Source organism: Salmo salar, chromosome ssa17 (genome assembly GCF_905237065.1).
Source record: "Salmo salar chromosome ssa17, Ssal_v3.1, whole genome shotgun sequence".
NCBI classification, from domain to species: Eukaryota; Metazoa; Chordata; class Actinopteri; order Salmoniformes; family Salmonidae; genus Salmo; species Salmo salar.
Window position 1 is genome coordinate 83,932,188 of NC_059458.1, and position 22,775 is coordinate 83,954,962.

Sequence of the window (22,775 nt, forward strand, 5' to 3'; positions counted from 1 at the left end):
GCCTGGTACCTACTACAATAACCCGTTCAAAGGCACTTAAATCTTTTGTCTTGCCCATTCACCCTCTGAATGGCACACATACACAATCCATGTCTCAATTGTCACAAGGCTTAATCCTGCTTTAACCTGTCTCCTCCCCTTCATCTACACTGATTGAAGTGGATTTAACAGGTAACATCAATAAGGGATCATAGCTTCCACCTGTATTTTCCTGGTCAGTCTGTTATGGAAACAGCATGTTTTGTCCACTCAGTATATTTGATATATTTCTGATTTTAATGTATAGTTCTGATTGTAATGTATAGTTCTGATTGTACTGTATAGTTCTGATTGTAATGTATAGTTCTGATTGTACTGTATAGTTCTGATTGTAATGTATAGTTCTGATTGTACTGTATAGTTCTGATTGTAATGTATAGTTCTGATTGAACTGTATAGTTCTGATTGTAATGTATAGTTCTGATTGTACTGTATAGTTCTGATTGTAATGTATAGTTCTGATTGAACTGTATAGTTCTGATTGTAATGTATAGTTCTGATTGTACTGTATAGTTCTGATTGTACTGTGTAGTTCTGATTGGCTCAGTTGGCTCAGTTGGTAGAGCATGGTGTTTGAAACGCCAGCATGGTGTTTGCAACGCCAGGGTTGTGGGTTCGATTCCCACAGGGGGCCAGTACAAAAAAAAAAATGTATATATTTTTTTTTAAATGCATGAAATGAAAATGAAATGTATGTATTCACTACTGTAAGTCACTCTGGATAAGAGCGTCTGCGAAATGACTAAAATGTAATGTAAATGTATAGTTCTGATTGTACTGTGTAGTTCTGATTGTACTGTATAGTTCTGATTGTACTGTGTAGTTCTGATTGTACTGTATAGTTCTGATTGTACTGTGTAGTTCTGATTGTACTGTATAGTTCTGATTGTACTGTGTAGTTCTGATTGTACTATATAGTTCTGATTGTACTGTATATTCCAGACACATGTATTTCTTCCTGTGCACTGTATTTATTACAGCAGCAGTACCATCTAGTGGAATGACTAGTCTAACTGGACACAGCATTTTGTTATACCTTATTATAAACTGGGTAGTTTGAGCCCTGAATGCTGATTGGCTGACAGCCGTGGTATATCAGAAGGTATACCACAGGTATGACAAAACATGTGTTTTACTGTTCTAATTACATTGGTAACCAGTTTATAATAGCAATAAGGCACCAATAAGGCACCTTTGTGATATATGGCCAATATACCACGGCTAAGGGCTGTGTAAAAGCACTCCGCATTGCGTCGTGCGCCGTGGTATATTGGCCATATACCACAACCCCTCGGGCCTTATTGCTTAAATAACTAATACTACAGAAGCAGTGTATCTTTCCTCAGTGTTTTAATCAGAGCATGTTTAGTGTTTCTGTATCAGTATGGACTTTAAAACAGGAACAGATATAGCCCTTGGTTCTCCCCAGACCTGACTGCACTTAACAAAGACAAAAATATCCTGTGGCGTTCTGCATTAGCATCGAACTGCCCCCGCGATATGCAACTTTTCAGAGAAGTTAGAAACCAATACACACAGGCAGTTAGAAACGCCAAGGCTAGCTTTTTCAAACAGAAATTTGCTTCCTGCAACTCAAACTCTAAAAAGTTATGGGACATTGTAAAGTCCATGGAGAATAAGAACACCTCCTCCCAACTGCCCACTGCACTGAGGATAGGAAACTCTGTCACCACCGATAAGCCCACTATAATTGAGAATTTCAATAAGCATTTTTCTACGGCTGGCCATGCTTTCCACCTAACTACCCCTACTGCATTCAACAGCACTGCACCCCCCACAGCTACTCGCCCAAGCCTCCCCCATTTCTCCTTCTCCCAAATCCATTCAGCTGATGTTCTGAAAGAGCTGCAAAATCTGGACCCCTACAAATCAGCTGGGCTAGACAATCTGGACCCTTTCTTTCTAAAATTATCTGCCGAAATTATTGCAACCCCTATTACTAGCCTGTTCAACCTCTCTTTCGTGTCGTCTGAGATTCCCATAGATTGGAAAGCAGCTGCTGTCATCCCCCTCTTCAAAGGAGGTGACACTCTTGACCCAAATTGCTACAGACCTATATCCATCCTACCCTGCCTTTCTAAGGTCTTCGAAAGCCAAGTCAACAAACAGATTACCGACCATTTCGAATCCCACCGCACCCCTGGCAGTCTCTATGGGGGTACCACAGGGTTCAATTCTTGGGCCAACTCTTTTCTCTGTATACATCAATGATGTCGCTCTTGCTGCTGGTGAATCTCTGATCCACCTCTACGCAGACGACACCATTCTGTATACTTCTGGTCCTTCTTTGGACACTGTGTTAACAACCCTCCAGACGAGCTTCAATGCCATACAACTCTCCTTCCGTGGTCTCCAACTGCTCCTAAATACAAGTAAAACTAAATGCATGCTCTTCAACCGATCGCTGCCTGCACCTGCCCGCCTGTCCAGCATCACTTCTCTGGACGGTTCTGACTTTGTGGACAACTACAAATGCCTAGGTGTCTGGTTAGACTGTAAACTCTCCTTCCAGACTCACATCAATCATCTCCAATCCAAAGTTAAATCTAGAATTGGCTTCCTATTTCGCAACAAAGCATCCTTCACTCATGCTGCCAAACATACCCTCGTAAAACTGACCATCCTACCAATCCTCGACTTCGGTGATGTCATTTACAAAATAGCCTCCAATACCCTACTCAACAAGCTGGATGCAGTCTATCACAGTGCCATCCGTTTTGTCACCAATGCCCCATATACTACCCACCACTGCGACCTGTATGCTCTCGTTGGCTGGCCTTCGCTTCATAATCGTCGCCAAACACATTGGCTCCAGGTAATCTACAAGACCCTGCTAGGTAAAGTCCCGCCTTATCTCCGCTCACTGGTCACCATAGCAGCACCCACCTGTAGCACGCGCTCCAGCAGGTATATCTCTCTGGTCACCCCTAAAGCCAACTCCTTTGGTTGCCTTTCCTTCCAGTTCTCTGCTGCCAATGACTGGAACGAACTACAAAAATCTCTGAAACTGGAAACACTTATCTCCCTCACTAGCTTTAAGCACCAGCTGTCAGAGCAGCTCCCAGATCACTGCACCTGTACATAGCCCATCTATAATTTAGCCCAAACTACTACCTCTTCCCCTACTGTATTTATTTATTTTATTTATTATTTTGCTCCTTTGCACCATATTATTTATATTTTAAATTTGAACTTTCTTCAAACTACAAATCTACCATTCCAGTGTTTTACTTGCTATACTTTATTTACTTTGCCACCATGGCCTTTTTTTGCCTTTACCTCCCTTATCTCACATCATTTGCTCACATTGTATATAGTCTTATTTTTGTCTACTGTATCATTGATTGTATGTTGTTTTACTCCATGTGTAACTCTGTGTTTTTGTATGTTGTCGAACTGCTTTGCTTTATCTTGGCCAGGTCGCAATTGTAAATGAGAACTTGTTCTCAACTAGCCTACCTGGTTAAATAAAGGACTTGTTCACAACTTGCCTACCTGGTTAAATAAAGGACTTGTTCTCAACTAGCCTACCTGGTTATATAAAGGTGAAATAAATAAATAAAAACAATTCCTTTGGGCTCATTTTGACCCCAGACAAAAACACCTAATTCCTCCCATAGTAATTTAATAAAACTGACCTTTATTCGAATTGAAGTTTCTCTGGAGACATAATTACAAGTATGTTTCATTAGGTATTGGGAACGTTGTGTGGACATGCTGAGAGATATGGTCCCAAAACACAGTTGTGTTGCTTGTTAAAATGTTTCTATTAGGTTGCAAAAAACATTTGCAAGAACATTCCCAGAACGTGTTTTTGTGCTTTAAAAGTTCCTAAAACATTGTGGGAACATTGTGGGAACATTGTGGGTATATGAGAAGAGATTCCCAAAACACCTAAGCTGTCCAGTTGTGCTGACGGTCAGATAATGTTTGTATCACGATGCACAAAACATTCCTTTGATGTTGCAAGAATGTTGACAGAACAGCGTTTCTGAGTTCTTTAAAGGTTCCCAGAACATTTAATTAGGTTGTGGGAACAGTGTAGGTACATTACAAGAGATAGGTTCATACAAAATTAGGTTGCACAGGACATTCCCTTAATGTTGTAAGAAGGTCATAGCATATATGTTTTAGGTTTAACATAATATTCCATTTACAGTATGTTCACGAAATGTACATTTTACATTGTCTTGGAGGTCCTCAGAACATTTCAAGAACGTTTAGAATATATATATATATATATATATATATAAGCTTTACCTAATATCACCACATCATTGTCAGCATGCAGATGAAAGCAGATTGGAATACATCCCCATGAAGTTTCCAGATTTAATGAGAATTCACATCTGAGGACTGTCTTGTAGATGACATTGCATTCTCATTTCATTCATAGGACATTTGAACAGCATTTAATCATACACAACCAGATTTATTTATACTCTTCATATGTTGACAATCTGTACACTATTTCATTCATAGAACATTTGAACAGCAGTTAAATGTAACCATCCAATCACAACCATATTTAATACACGTCATATGTTGACGTTGGGTTTTAAGCTGCAATGTTTGGTTCCCAAACCAGGTTTGTTTTCGTCTGTTCCAAGAGGGAAGCTATCTTACATCTTATTACTTCCCTATATAGCCATGGCAGTATGGTCCATCAGGAATTCCATGTGTCCTTTTTAACCTTCTTAGACATACAGTAACTAACCCATGGAAATAAAAAATAAACCAGGGGGGACCATATCAAGCGTCTCAAATTATATCGGGTGCCATTTTTTAAAGGTGAACTTTCACAGAACCAATTTTGGTTTGCTGGGAAACCATTCCTGGTACATTGTGTTATTACATAACCTGGAAACCAAATGAGAACTTTTGAACAATATTCTGTAATAGTTGTTACAGATGTTGTGTACAACATTTTAGTAAATGTTAGGAGAATATTCCAAGGATATTTCATTTAGACATTTATTTTGACAAATACAAATATTTGGTTATCAAAAGCATTCTCTCAATGTTTTTGGGATGTTATCATCCTACTGTTAGATAAAATCCTAACTAGAACTTAATGGAATCTTAGCTAATGTTCTGGGAATGTTCCTGGTTTGCTGGGAAAACTCTTTTTTTGCATGCTTCGAGAAAAACCACAGCGACCCACAGACGCAGGCTCAAGAGGATTGTGGGTTCTCGAGTAAATCTTTCAAGTGTGTAAACTCACGCAAGGCTGCCGGCCCAGATGGCATCCCGAGCCACGTCCTAAGAGCATGCGCAGATAATCTGTCAGGAGTGTTCACAGACATATTCAATCTCTCCCTATCCCAGTCTGCTGACCCACATGCTTCAAGATGGCCACCATTGTTCCTGTACCTAAACAAGCTGACTGAACCAAATGACTATCACCCTGTAGCTTCACCTCTGTCATCATGAAGGGCTTTAAGAGTCAAGGACCATATCAGCTCCACCTTACCCGACAACTTGAATAGAGTCCAAAAATATATCCACCCCGCCCATCCCACCGGGACAAGAGGAATACCTATGTGAATACCTATGTGGGAATACTGTTCATGGACTACAACTCAGCCTTCAACACCATAGTATACTCTCCAAGCTCGTCACCAAGCTCAGGGCCCTGGTTCTGAACTCCTCCATGTGCAACTGGATCCTGGATTTCCTGACGGGACCGACCCTAGGTGGTAGGCAACAACACCTCTGCCACGCGTGGGTGTGTGCTCATCCCCCTCCTGTACTCCCTGTTCACCCACGACTGGGTAACTAAATCAGTCAAGAATTTTCTATGCCAGGTATTTGATGTAAGATTGAAACTGAGCGATTGGAACTGAACGATAAAGGTTTGCTGTCGACACAACAGTGGTAGGCCTGATCACCAACGACGACGAGACAGCCTACAGGGAGGAGGTTAGAGTCCTGGTGGAGTGGTGAAGGAGCTGATATCTCTCTCTCTCTCTCTCTCTCTCTCTCTCTCTCTCTCTCTCTCTCTCTCTCTCTCTCTCTCTCTCTCTCTCTCTCTCTCTCTCTCTCTCTCTCTCTCTCTCTCTCTCTCTCTCTCTCTCTCTCTCTCTCTCTCTCTCGACAACGAAGGGACAGTCTGTCATGATTCCACAGAGGACCTGGTTACTAAGCAACATCAGCCATCTGTGAGTGGTGCTGAATGAATGACGTTGTCTCTCTCATACACACACAGACAAGAGCAAACACACACAACACACAGGACAGATGAGGAGCAGAAGAAAGGATGGTGTGATCACATACTGAGGGGTGAGTGAAAGTCAAGACTCAAGGGAAACAAAAAAGAAGGGCCTGACTACAACACTCCCTGACCCAGAGAAGAACAGGACCTGACTACAACACTCCCTGACCCAGAGAAGAACAGGACCTGACTACAACACTCCCTGACCCAGAGAAGAACAGGACCTGACTACAACACTCCCTGACCCAGAGAAGAACAGGACCTGACTACAACACTCCCTGACCCAGAGAAGAACAGGACCTGACTACAACACTCCCTGACCCAGAGAAGAACAGGACCTGACTACAACACTCCCTGACCCAGAGAAGAACAGGACCTGACTACAACACTCCCTGACCCAGAGAAGAACAGGACCTGACTACAACACTCCCTGACCCAGAGAAGAACAGGACCTGACTACAACACTCCCTGACCCAGAGAAGAACAGGACCTGACTACAACACTCCCTGACCCAGAGAAGAACAGGACCTGACTACAACACTCCCTGACCAAGAGAAGAACAGGACCTGACTACAACACTCCCTGACCCAGAGAAGAACAGGACCTGACTACAACACTCCCTGACCCAGAGAAGAACAGGACCTGACTACAACACTCCCTGACCCAGAGAAGAACAGGACCTGACTACAACACTCCCTGACCCAGAGAAGAACAGGACCTGACTACAACACTCCCTGACCAAGAGAAGAACAGGACCTGACTACAACACTCCCTGACCCAGAGAAGAACAGGACCTGACTACAACACGCCCTGACCAAGAGAAGAACAGGACCTGACTACAACACTCCCTGACCCAGAGAAGAACAGGACCTGACTACAACACTCCCTGACCCAGAGAAGAACAGGACCTGACTACAACACTCCCTGACCCAGAGAAGAACAGGACCTGACTACAACACTCCCTGACCCAGAGAAGAACAGGACCTGACTACAACACTCCCTGACCCAGAGAAGAACAGGACCTGACTACAACACTCCCTGACCCAGAGAAGAACAGGACCTGACTACAACACTCCCTGACCAGAGAAGAACAGGACCTGACTACAACACTCCCTGACCCAGAGAAGAACAGGACCTGACTACAACACTCCCTGACCAAGAGAAGAACAGGACCTGACTACAACACTCCCTGACCCAGAGAAGAACAGGACCAGACTACAACACTCCCTGACCCAGAGAAGAACAGGACCTGACTACAACACTCCCTGACCAAGAGAAGAACAGGACCTGACTACAACACTCCCTGACCCAGAGAAGAACAGGACCTGACTACAACACTCCCTGACCCAGAGAAGAACAGGACCTGACTACAACACTCCCTGACCAAGAGAAGAACAGGACCTGACTACAACACTCCCTGACCCAGAGAAGAACAGGACCTGACTACAACACTCCCTGACCCAGAGAAGAACAGGACCTGACTACAACACTCCCTGACCCAGAGAAGAACAGGACCTGACTACAACACTCCCTGACCCAGAGAAGAACAGGACCTGACTACAACACTCCCTGACCAGAGAAGAACAGGACCTGACTACAACACTCCCTGACCCAGAGAAGAACAGGACCTGACTACAACACTCCCTGACCCAGAGAAGAACAGGACCTGACTACAACACTCCCTGACCAAGAGAAGAACAGGACCTGACTACAACACTCCCTGACCCAGAGAAGAACAGATCCTTGTACTACTGTTAGTGTACCAGCTGGCACCACTGTGGTGTCCTCAGGCACACACACACCCCTTCCCTTCTGCTGCTCAAGCAATCATTTCTCCCCCTGAATTGACTTTCATGCCCAGTGACATCGCAACTCAAGGAAAGAGAGAGGGAGAAAAAAAGACAGGAGGTAAAGATGCTATCGAGCTCCCTGCATCCAACATCAATCAGCAGTGTGGAGAAGATGAGAGGAGAGATGAAGAAAGACAAGTCATGAGAGAGAGAGAGAGAGAGAGAGAGAGAGAGAGGAGACAGAGAATGAGTAGAGAGAGAGAGAGAGAGAGAGAGAGAGAGAGGAGACAGAGAATGAGTAGAGAGAGAGAGAGAGAGAGAGAAGAAGAGACTACAAGGCAAGAAGGGCCTTCTACGCCATCAAAAGGAACATAACATTTGACATACCAATTAGGATCTGGCTAAAAATACTGGAATCAGTTATACAACCCATTGCCCTTTATGGTTGTGAGGTCTGGGGTCCGCTCACCAACCAAGAATTCACAAAATGGGACAAACCCCAAATTGAGACACTGCATGAAGAATTCTGCAAAAATATCCTCCTTGTACAATGTAAAATACCAAATAATGCATACAGAGCAGAATTAGGCCGATACCCACTAATTATCAAAATCCAGAAAAGAGATGTTAAATTCTACAACCATCTAAAAGGAAGCGATTCCCCAACCTTCCATAACAAAGCCATCACCTACAGAGATGAACCTGGAGAAGAGTCCCCTAAAGCAAGCTGGTTCTGGGGCTCTGTTCACAAACACAAACAGACCCCACAGAGCCCCAAGACAGCAGCACAATTAGACCCAACCAAATCATAAGAAAACAAAAAGATAATTACTTGACACATTGGAAAGAATTAACAAAACAACAGAGCAAACTAGAATGATATTTGTCCCTAAACAGAGAGTACACAGTGGCAGAATACCTGACCACTGTGACTGACCCAAACTTAAGGAAAGATTTGACTATGTACAGACTCTGTGAGCATAGCCTTGCTATTGAGAAAGGCCGCCGTAGGCAGACCCGGCTCTCAAGAGAAGACAGGCTATGTGCACACTGCCCACAAAATGAGGTGGAAACTGAGCTGCACTTCCTAACCTCCTGCCAAATGTATGACCATATTAGAGACACATATTTCCCTCAGATTACACAGATCCACAAAGAATTACAAAACAAACCCGATTTTGATAAACTCCCATATCTACTGGGTGAAATACCACAGTGTGACATCACAGCAGCAAGATTTGTGACCTGTTGCCACAAGAAAAGGTCAACCAGTGAAGAACAAACACCATTATAAATACAACCCATATTTATGTTTATTTATTTTCCATTTTGTACTTTAACCATTTGCACACATACATAATATGATATATGAAATGGCTTTATTCTTTTGCAATGTTTACTGTTCATTTTTATTATTTATTCAACTTTTGTTTATTATCTACTTTTTAACATGTTTCCCATGCCAATAAAGCCCCTTGAATTGAATTGAGAGAGATGGAGAGAGATGGAGAGATGGAGCAGTGGAGAGAGATGGAGAGAGATGGAGAGATGGAGCAGTGGAGAGAGATGGAGAGAGATGGAGAGATGGAGCAGTGGAGAGAGATGGAGAGAGATGGAGAGAGATGGAGCAGTGGAGAGAGATGGAGAGATGGAGAGAGATGGAGAGAGATGTAGAGAGAGATGGAGAGAGATGGATAGAGATGGAGAGAGATGGAGAGAGATGGAGAGAGATGGAGCAGTGGAGAGAGATGGAGAGATGGAGAGAGATAAAAGTCGACCAAGCATCCCTGACCTGCTGTCTATATAGCTGGTTCCTTATTAAATCAATAGCAACAGGACATGCTAATATAACAATGACAGTGATTATGTATTCATGCCATGGGATTGGATGACAGACAGGAAGCAGAAGGCATGCTGTCACTCTGGTCACCACATATACCAGGGGGCATGATTAATCAGGACACCAGGTCAACCTTGAGGGTCATAGGATGTATTCTGCTGTGTGATGGTAAGATACTGGGACTCAGGAGAATAAACACACACACACACACACACACACACACACACACACACACACACACACACACACACACACACACACACACACACACACACACACACACACACACACACACACACACACACACACACACACACACACACAGGAACATTGCCAGCTTCCTCCCTCACCAATGATAGAAGAGGTTTGGGACATACACACACAGGGCTTGGCCTTATCACACTACATCCACTAGTAGATCTTGACTTAAAAGCTGGATCATGACCAGATAAAAGGTGTTAATAGCTGGATCGTGACCAGATAAAAGGTGTTAATAGCTGGATCGTGACCAGATAAAAGGTGTTAATAGCTGGATCATGACCAGATAAAAGGTGTTAATAGCTGGATCATGACCAGATAAAAGGTGTTAATAGCTGGATCATGACCAGATAAAAGGTCTTAATAGCTGGATCGCGACCAGATAAAAGGTGTTAATAGCTGGATCGCGACCAGATAAAAGGTGTTAATAGCTGGATCGCGACCAGATAAAAGGTGTTAATAGCTGGATCATGACCAGATAAAAGGTCTTAATAGCTGGATCATGACCAGATAAAAGGTGTTAATAGCTGGATCGCGACCAGATAAAAGGTGTTAATAGCTGGATCGTGACCAGATAAAAGGTGTTAATAGCTGGATCATGACCAGATAAAAGGTCTTAATAGCTGGATCGCGACCAAATAAAAGGTGTTAATAGCTGGATCGCGACCAGATAAAAGGTCTTAATAGCTGGATCATGACCAGATAAAAGGTCTTAATAGCTGGATCATGACCAGATAAAAAGTCTTAATAGCTGGATCATGACCAGATAAAAGGTCTTAATAGCTGGATCATGACCAGATAAAAGGTCTTAATAGCTGGATCATGACCAGATAAAAGGTCTTAATAGCTGGATCATGACCAGATAAAAGGTCTTAATAGCTGGATCTCTCAATCTCTCATACGGTCAACAAAAACAAACCGACTCATGAATGTGCTTCAATGTTTGTGGAATTTAGCACCTCAGTGAATGTAGCTATAACGGCCCTCCTCAGCAGTCCTGAGGTGACTTACAGACAGTGAGAAGAATGAGGCCAGCTACAACACAGTTCAACTCTATCTGTTATGCAACGATTAGAGTCAGACAGCTGAGATGCTACGGAGCTGAATGGAGAGAATACAGTACACAGCTGAATGGAGAGAATACAGTAGAGAGCTGAATGGAGAGAATACAGTACACAGCTGAATGGAGAGAATACAGTACACAGCTGAATGGAGAGAATACAGTAGAGAGCTGAATGGAGAGAATACAGTACAGAGCTGAATGGAGAGAATACAGTACACAGCTGAATGGAGAGAATACAGTACACAGCTGAATGGAGAGAATACAGTACACAGCTGAATGGAGAGAATACAGTAGAGAGCTGAATGGAGAGAATACAGTACAGAGCTGAATGGAGAGAATACAGTAGAGAACTGAATGGAGAGAATACAGTAGAGAGCTGAATGGAGAGAATACAGTAGAGAGCTGAATGGAGAGAATACAGTACACAGCTGAATGGAGAGAATACAGTACACAGCTGAATGGAAAGAATACAGTACACAGCTGAATGGAGAGAATACAGTACACAGCTGAATGGAGAGAATACAGTACACAGCTGAATGGAAAGAATACAGTACACAGCTGAATGGAAAGAATACAGTACACAGCTGAATGGAGAGAATACAGTACTGTAAAGACTTCCACCAACCCCCATTTAGTGATTGGTGCCGACCCTAAGGAGAGAATGGATGGAGAAGAGAGATGAGCTGTGTCTACACCTGAACTCTCATTGCAGCCCAGGAACTCAGGTCGCTGGTAGAGCTAGGTGAGAGGAGATGTCTGATTCCCTGTCTCTGTCTGAGTGCACAGTGTCTTGAAGACAGACAGGTAAGTTGGTGATTCTCCAGACCACTTCCCTAAACCAGCAACAGTGGTCTCAGCTCAGCCTGTCAGTCCCTTGGGAATCACTGGGTCTGTCATGGTGAGCCTGCTGCCTTACAGAGCCAGAATGGTTTGACAGTTGCATTAGTGCACTGGGCTGGAACTTCCTCATGGCTCTGACACAGTGGGACCAGGCATGTCCCTCTACTGCCTGAAGTGACTGACCTGGGAACAGTTACAAAATAATGTGTGGGAACATGTCGCTCTTCCTCTCTCTCTCTCTCCTCCCTCTCTTTCTCTCTCTCCTCTCCTCCCCTTCTCCTCCCTCCCTCTCTTTCTCTCTCTCCTCTCCTCCCCTTCTCCTCCCTCCCTCTCTTTCTCTCTCTCCCACTGAACACAATTAACATGTCTCTCTCTCAGAAGGCAGAGCCATTATATTCTGCTGATGGAGGCAGCTGTGAATGAGCCAATAGAACACAGAGAGAATGTAGGAAAACCACACTGACAGACTGGATAATACAGGGACCTTCAGACTCTAACCCCAAGACAGACTGGATAATACAGGGACCTTCAGACTCTAACCCCAAGACAGACTGGATAATACAGGGACCTTCAGACTCTAACCCCAAGACAGTCTGGATAATACAGGGACCTTCAGACTCTAACCCCAAGACAGACTGGATAATACAGGGACCTTCAGACTCTAACCCCAAGACAGACTGGATAATACAGGGACCTTCAGACTCTAACCCCAAGACAGTCTGGATAATACAGGGACCTTCAGACTCTAACCCCAAGACAGACTGGATAATACAGGGACCTTCAGACTCTAACCCCAAGACAGACTGGATAATACAGGGACCTTCAGACTCTAACCCCAAGACAGACTGGATAATACAGGGACCTTCAGACTCTAACCCCAAGACAGACTGGATAATACAGGGACCTTCAGACTCTAACCCCAAGACAGACTGGATAATACAGGGACCTTCAGACTCTAACCCCAAGACAGACTGGATAATACAGGGACCTTCAGACTCTAACCCCAAGACAGACTGGATAATACAGGGACCTTCAGACTCTAACCCCAAGACAGACTGGATAATACAGGGACCTTCAGACTCTAACCCAAGACAGACTGGATAATACAGGGACCTTCAGACTCCTAACCCCAAGACAGACTGGATAATACAGGGACCTTCAGACTCTAACCCCAAGACAGACTGGATAATACAGGGACCTTCAGACTCTAACCCCAAGACAGACTGGATAATACAGGGACCTTCAGACTCTAACCCCAAGACAGACTGGATAATACAGGGACCTTCAGACTCTAACCCCAAGACAGACTGGATAATACAGGGACCTTCAGACTCTAACCCCAAGACAGACTGGATAATACAGGGACCTTCAGACTCTAACCCCAAGACAGTCTGGATAATACAGGGACCTTCAGACTCTAACCCCAAGACAGACTGGATAATACAGGGACCTTCAGACTCTAACCCCAAGACAGTCTGGATAATACAGGGACCTTCAGACTCTAACCCCAAGACAGACTGGATAATACAGGGACCTTCAGACTCTAACCCCAAGACAGACTGGATAATACAGGGACCTTCAGACTCTAACCCCAAGACAGACTGGATAATACAGGGACCTTCAGACTCTAACCCCAAGACAGACTGGATAATACAGGGACCTTCAGACTCTAACCCCAAGACAGTCTGGATAATACAGGGACCTTCAGACTCTAACCCCAAGACAGTCTGGATAATACAGGGACCTTCAGACTCTAACCCCAAGACAGACTGGATAATACAGGGACCTTCAGACTCTAACCCCAAGACAGACTGGATAATACAGGGACCTTCAGACTCTAACCCCAAGACAGACTGGATAATACAGGGACCTTCAGACTCTAACCCCAAGACAGACTGGATAATACAGGGACCTTCAGACTCTAACCCCAAGACAGTCTGGATAATACAGGGACCTTCAGACTCTAACCCCAAGACAGACTGGATAATACAGGGACCTTCAGACTCTAACCCCAAGACAGACTGGATAATACAGGGACCTTCAGACTCTAACCCCAAGACAGACTGGATAATACAGGGACCTTCAGACTCTAACCCCAAGATAATACAGGGACCTTCAGACTCTAACCCCAAGACAGTCTGGATAATACAATCTCCCTCTCTCTCCATCCGTTTCTCCCTCTCTATCTCTCTCCCACCCTCCCTACCTCTCTCTCACTCAATGTTCCCTTTCCCTCCTTCCAACTGTCACCATCAAGCTCTCTTTATCGCTCCATCCATCCCTCTCTCTCTATCCCTTCCCTTCTCCCTCCCTCAACTGTCACCATATCTCTCTCTCTCTCTCTCCTGCCATGCTGACTCATTGAGCTGCAGGACTCCCCCGGTTGCCCGCTGTCTCACTGGCAGTGCAACACCACACACACACACACACACACACACACACACACACACACACACACACACACACACACACACACACACACACACACACACACACACACACACACACACACACACACACACACACAGCCTCCCGCCTGTATGCCCCTGCTGTTGACATTTCAGAGAAGAGATACAGAGAGATATGACCTGAATCTCTGTGCCTTTTATTCTATTATTGAATTACCTCTCTATGACTGTAATATCATCTTGTTACATTACCCCTCTATGACTGTAATATCATGTTGTTTCATAACCTCTCTATGACTGTAATATCATGTTGTTTCATTACCTCTCTATGACTGTAATATCATGTTGTTACATTACCCCTCTATGACTGTAATATCATGTTGTTACATTACCCCTCTATGACTGTAATATCATGTTGTTACATTACCTCTCTATGACTGTAATATCATGTTGTTACATTACCTCTCTATGACTGTAATATCATGTTGTTACATTACCTCTCTATGACTGTAATATCATGTTGTTACATTACCTCTCTATGACTGTAATATCATGTTGTTACATTACCTCTCTATGACTGTAATATCATGTTGTTACATTACCTCTCTATGACTGTAATATCATGTTGTTACATTACCTCTCTATGACTGTAATATCATGTTGTTACATTACCTCTCTATGACTGTAATATCATGTTGTTACATTACCTCTCTATGACTGTAATATCATGTTGTTACATTACCTCTCTATGACTGTAATATCATGTTGTTACATTACCTCTCTATGACTGTAATATCATGTTGTTACATTACCCCTCTATGACTGTAATATCATGTTGTTACATTACCTCTCTATGACTGTAATATCATGTTGTTACATTACCCCTCTATGACTGTAATATCATGTTGTTACATTACCTCTCTATGACGGTAATATCATGTTGTTACATTACCCCTCTATGACTGTAATATCATGTTGTTACATTACCTCTCTATGACTGTAATATCATGTTGTTACATTACCTCTCTATGACTGTAATATCATGTTGTTACATTACCTCTCTATGACTGTAATATCATGTTGTTACATTACCTCTCTATGACTGTAATATCATGTTGATACATTACCTCTCTATGACTGTAATATCATGTTGTTACATTACCCCTCTATGACTGTAATATCATGTTGTTACATTACCCCTCTATGACTGTAATATCATGTTGTTACATTACCTCTCTATGACTGTAATATCATGTTGTTACATTACCTCTCTATGACTGTAATATCATGTTGTTTCATTACCTCTCTATGACTGTAATATCATGTTGTTACATTACCCCTCTATGACTGTAATATCATGTTGTTACATTACCCCTCTATGACTGTAATATCATGTTGTTACATTACCCCTCTATGACTGTAAATCATGTTGATACATTACCCCTCTATGACTGTAATATCATGTTGTTACATTACCCCTCTATGACTGTAATATCATGTTGTTTCATTACCTCTCTATGACTGTAATATCATGTTGTTACATTACCTCTCTATGAATGTAATATCATCTTGTTACATTACCTCTCTATGAATGTAATATCATGTTGTTTCATTACCTCTCTATGACTGTAATATCATCTTGTTACATTACCTCTCTATGACTGTAATATCATGTTGTTTCATTACCTCTCTATGAATGTAATATCATGTTGTTTCATAACCTCTCTATGACTGTAATATCATGTTGTTACATTACCTCTCTATGACTGTAATATCATGTTGTTACATTACCTCTCTATGACTGTAATATCATGTTGTTACATTACCTCTCTATGACTGTAATATCATGTTGTTTCATTACCCCTCTATGACTGTAATATCATGTTGTTACATTACCCCTCTATGACTGTAATATCATGTTGTTACATTACCTCTCTATGACGGTAATATCATGTTGTTACATTACCTCTCTATGACTGTAATATCATGTTGTTACATTACCCCTCTATGACTGTAATATCATGTTGTTTCATTACCCCTCTATGACGGTAATATCATGTTGTTACATTACCTCTCTATGACTGTAATATCATGTTGTTTCATTACCCCTCTATGACTGTAATATCATGTTGTTACATTACCTCTCGATGACTGTAATATCATGTTGTTACATTACCCCTCTATGACTGTAATATCATGTTGATTCAGTACATGTGAATCTGATCAGCTATGTAATGAAGGTTTCTAGCCAGCTAACAGACTGCTGTGTTAACAGATATCAACGCCTGCATTGACACAGTGCATCTCTGAGACATGAACATCTCAAACACCACACAATGGACTAGACACTACACAACTACCCACTACACCACACAATGGACTAGACACTACACAACTACCCACTACACCACACAATGGACTAGACACTACACAACTACCCACTACACCACACAATGGACTAGACACTACACAACTACCCACTACACCACACAATGGACTAGACACTACACAACTACCCACTACACCACACAATGGACTAGACACTACACAACTACCCACTACACCACACAATGGACTAGACACTACACAACTACCCACTACACCACACAATGGACTAGACACTGTACACAACTACCCACTACACCACACAATGGACTAGACACTGTACACAACTACCCACTACACCACACAATGGACTAGACACTGTACACAACTACCCACTACACCACACAATGGACTAGACACTACACAACTACCCACTACACCACACAATGGACTAGACACTGTACACAACTACCCACTACACCACACAATGGACTAGACACTGTACACAACTACCCACTACACCACACAATGGACTAGACACTGTACACAACTACCCACTACACCACACAATGGACTAGACACTGTACACAACTACCCACTACACCACACAATGGACTAGACACGTACACAACTACCCACTACACCACACAATGGACTAGACACTGTACACAACTACCCACTACACCACACAATGGACTAGACACTGTACACAACTACCCACTACACCACACAATGGACTAGACACTGTACACAACTACCCACTACACCACACAATGGACTAGACACTTACACAACTACCCACTACACCACACAATGGACTAGACACTACACAACTACCCACTACACCACACAATGGACTAGACACTACACAACTACCCACTACACCACACAATGGACTAGACACTGTACACAACTACCCACTACACCACACAATGGACTAGACACTGTACACAACTACCCACTACACCACACAATGGACTAGACACTACACAACTACCCACTACACCACACAATGGACTAGACACTGTACACAACTACCCACTACACCACACAATGGACTAGACACTGTACACAACTACCCACTACACCACACAATGGACTAGACACTACACAACTACCCACTACACCACACAATGGACTAGACACTACACAACTACCCACTACACCACACAATGGACTAGACACGTACACAACTACCCACTACACCACACAATGGACTAGACACTGTACACAACTACCCACTACACCACACAATGGACTAGACACTGTACACAACTACCCACTACAACACACAATGGACTAGACACTACACAACTACCCACTACACCACACAATGGACTAGACACTGTATACAACTACCCACTACACCACACAATGGACTAGACACGTACACAACTACCCACTACACCACACAATGGACTAGACACTGTACACAACTACCCACTACACCACACAATGGACTAGACACTGTACACAACTACCCACTACACCACACAATGGACTAGACACTGTACACAACTACCCACTACACCACACAATGGACTAGACACGTACACAACTACCCACTACACCACACAATGGACTAGACACTGTACACAACTACCCACTACACCACACAATGGACTAGACACTGTACACAACTACCCACTACACCACACAATGGACTAGACACTGTACACAACTACCCACTACACCACACAATGGACTAGACACTGTACACAACTACCCACTACACCACACAATGGACTAGACACTACACAACTACCCACTACACCACACAATGGACTAGACACGTACACAACTACCCACTACACCACACAATGGACTAGACACTGTACACAACTACCCACTACACCACACAATGGACTAGACACTACACAACTACCCACTACACCACACAATGGACTAGACACTGTACACAACTACCCACTACACCACACAATGGACTAGACACTACACAACTACCCACTACACCACACAATGGACTAGACACTGTACACAACTACCCACTACACCACACAATGGACTAGACACTACACAACTACCCACTACACCACACAATGGACTAGACACTGTACACAACTACCCACTACACCACACAATGGACTAGACACTGTACACAACTACCCACTACACCACACAATGGACTAGACACTACACAACTACCCACTACACCACACAATGGACTAGACACTGTACACAACTACCCACTACACCACACAATGGACTAGACACTGTACACAACTACCCACTACACCACACAATGGACTAGACACTGTACACAACTACCCACTACACCACACAATGGACTAGACACTGTACACAACTACCCACTACACCACACAATGGACTAGACACTACACAACTACCCACTACACCACACAATGGACTAGACACTACACAACTACCCACTACACCACACAATGGACTAGACACGTACACAACTACCCACTACACCACACAATGGACTAGACACTGTACACAACTACCCACTACACCACACAATGGACTAGACACTGTACACAACTACCCACTACACCACACAATGGACTAGACACTGTACACAACTACCCACTACACCACACAATGGACTAGACACTACACAACTACCCACTACACCACACAATGGACTAGACACTGTACACAACTACCCACTACACCACACAATGGACTAGACACTGTACACAACTACCCACTACACCACACAATGGACTAGACACTGTACACAACTACCCACTACACCACACAATGGACTAGACACGTACACAACTACCCACTACACCACACAATGGACTAGACACTGTACACAACTACCCACTACACCACACAATGGACTAGACACTGTACACAACTACCCACTACACCACACAATGGACTAGACACTGTACACAACTACCCACTACACCACACAATGGACTAGACACTGTACACAACTACCCACTACACCACACAATGGACTAGACACTACACAACTACCCACTACACCACACAATGGACTAGACACTACACAACTACCCACTACACCACACAATGGACTAGACACTGTACACAACTACCCACTACACCACACAATGGACTAGACACTACACAACTACCCACTACACCACACAATGGACTAGACACTGTACACAACTACCCACTACACCACACAATGGACTAGACACTACACAACTACCCACTACACCACACAATGGACTAGACACTGTACACAACTACCCACTACACCACACAATGGACTAGACACTGTACACAACTACCCACTACACCACACAATGGACTAGACACTGTACACAACTACCCACTACACCACACAATGGACTAGACACTTACACAACTACCCACTACACCACACAATGGACTAGACACTGTACACAACTACCCACTACACCACACAATGGACTAGACACTACACAACTACCCACTACACCACACAATGGACTAGACACTGTACACAACTACCCACTACACCACACAATGGACTAGACACGTACACAACTACCCACTACACCACACAATGGACTAGACACTGTACACAACTACCCACTACACCACACAATGGACTAGACACTACACAACTACCCACTACACCACACAATGGACTAGACACTGTACACAACTACCCACTACACCACACAATGGACTAGACACTTACACAACTACCCACTACACCACACAATGGACTAGACACTGTACACAACTACCCACTACACCACACAATGGACTAGACACTACACAACTACCCACTACACCACACAATGGACTAGACACTGTACACAACTACCCACTACACCACACAATGGACTAGACACGTACACAACTACCCACTACACCACACAATGGACTAGACACTGTACACAACTACCCACTACACCACACAATGGACTAGACACTACACAACTACCCACTACACCACACAATGGACTAGACACTGTACACAACTACCCACTACACCACACAATGGACTAGACACTACACAACTACCCACTACACCACACAATGGACTAGACACTGTACACAACTACCCACTACACCACACAATGGACTAGACACTGTACACAACTACCCACTACACCACACAATGGACTAGACACTGTACACAACTACCCACTACACCACACAATGGACTAGACACTACACAACTACCCACTACACCACACAATGGACTAGACACTTACACAACTACCCACTACACCACACAATGGACTAGACACTGTACACAACTACCCACTACACCACACAATGGACTAGACACGTACACAACTACCCACTACACCACACAATGGACTAGACACGTACACAACTACCCACTACACCACACAATGGACTAGACACTGTACACAACTACCCACTACACCACACAATGGACTAGACACTGTACACAACTACCCACTACACCACACAATGGACTAGACACGTACACAACTACCCACTACACCACACAATGGACTAGACACTGTACACAACTACCCACTACACCACACAATGGACTAGACACTACACAACTACCCACTACACCACACAATGGACTAGACACTACACAACTACCCACTACACCACACAATGGACTAGACACTGTACACAACTACCCACTACACCACACAATGGACTAGACACTACACAACTACCCACTACACCACACAATGGACTAGACACTGCTACACAACTACCCACTACACCACACAATGGACTAGACACTGTACACAACTACCCACTACACCACACAATGGACTAGACACTGTACACAACTACCCACTACACCACACAATGGACTAGACACGTACACAACTACCCACTACACCACACAATGGACTAGACACTACACAACTACCCACTACACCACACAATGGACTAGACACTGTACACAACTACCCACTACACCACACAATGGACTAGACACTACACAACTACCCACTACACCACACAATGGACTAGACACTACACAACTACCCACTACACCACACAATGGACTAGACACTGTACACAACTACCCACTACACCACACAATGGACTAGACACTACACAACTACCCACTACACCACACAATGGACTAGACACTGTACACAACTACCCACTACACCACACAATGGACTAGACACTGTACACAACTACCCACTACACCACACAATGGACTAGACACTACACAACTACCCACTACACCACACAATGGACTAGACACTACACAACTACCCACTACACCACACAATGGACTAGACACTGTACACAACTACCCACTACACCACACAATGGACTAGACACTGTACACAACTACCCACTACACCACACAATGGACTAGACACTACACAACTACCCACTACACCACACAATGGACTAGACACTGTACACAACTACCCACTACACCACACAATGGACTAGACACTACACAACTACCCACTACACCACACAATGGACTAGACACTTACACAACTACCCACTACACCACACAATGGACTAGACACTACACAACTACCACTACACCACACAATGGACTAGACACTGTACACAACTACCCACTACACCACACAATGGACTAGACACGTACACAACTACCCACTACACCACACAATGGACTAGACACTGTACACAACTACCCACTACACCACACACAATGGACTAGACACTGTACACAACTACCCACTACACCACACAATGGACTAGACACTACACAACTACCCACTACACCACACAATGGACTAGACACTGTACACAACTACCCACTACACCACACAATGGACTAGACACGTACACAACTACCCACTACACCACACAATGGACTAGACACTGCATACACAACTACCCACTACACCACACAATGGACTAGACACTGTACACAACTACCCACTACACCACACAATGGACTAGACACGTACACAACTACCCACTACACCACACAATGGACTAGACACGTACACAACTACCCACTACACCACACAATGGACTAGACACTGTACACAACTACCCACTACACCACACAATGGAC

At 43.7% G+C, this 22,775-nt stretch overlaps 1 protein-coding gene and 1 non-coding gene across 2 annotated transcripts in view; one reads left to right on the forward strand and one right to left on the reverse strand.

The window, feature by feature from the left end:
* The window catches only part of LOC106599296 (ELKS/Rab6-interacting/CAST family member 1), a 678,087-nt gene that overhangs the window by 466,530 nt on the left and 188,782 nt on the right, over positions 1–22,775 (reverse strand).
* Positions 580–674, forward strand: trnas-uga (transfer RNA serine (anticodon UGA)). Its single transcript has 2 exons — positions 580–617; positions 638–674. It is a non-coding gene; the product is annotated as a tRNA-Ser (tRNA).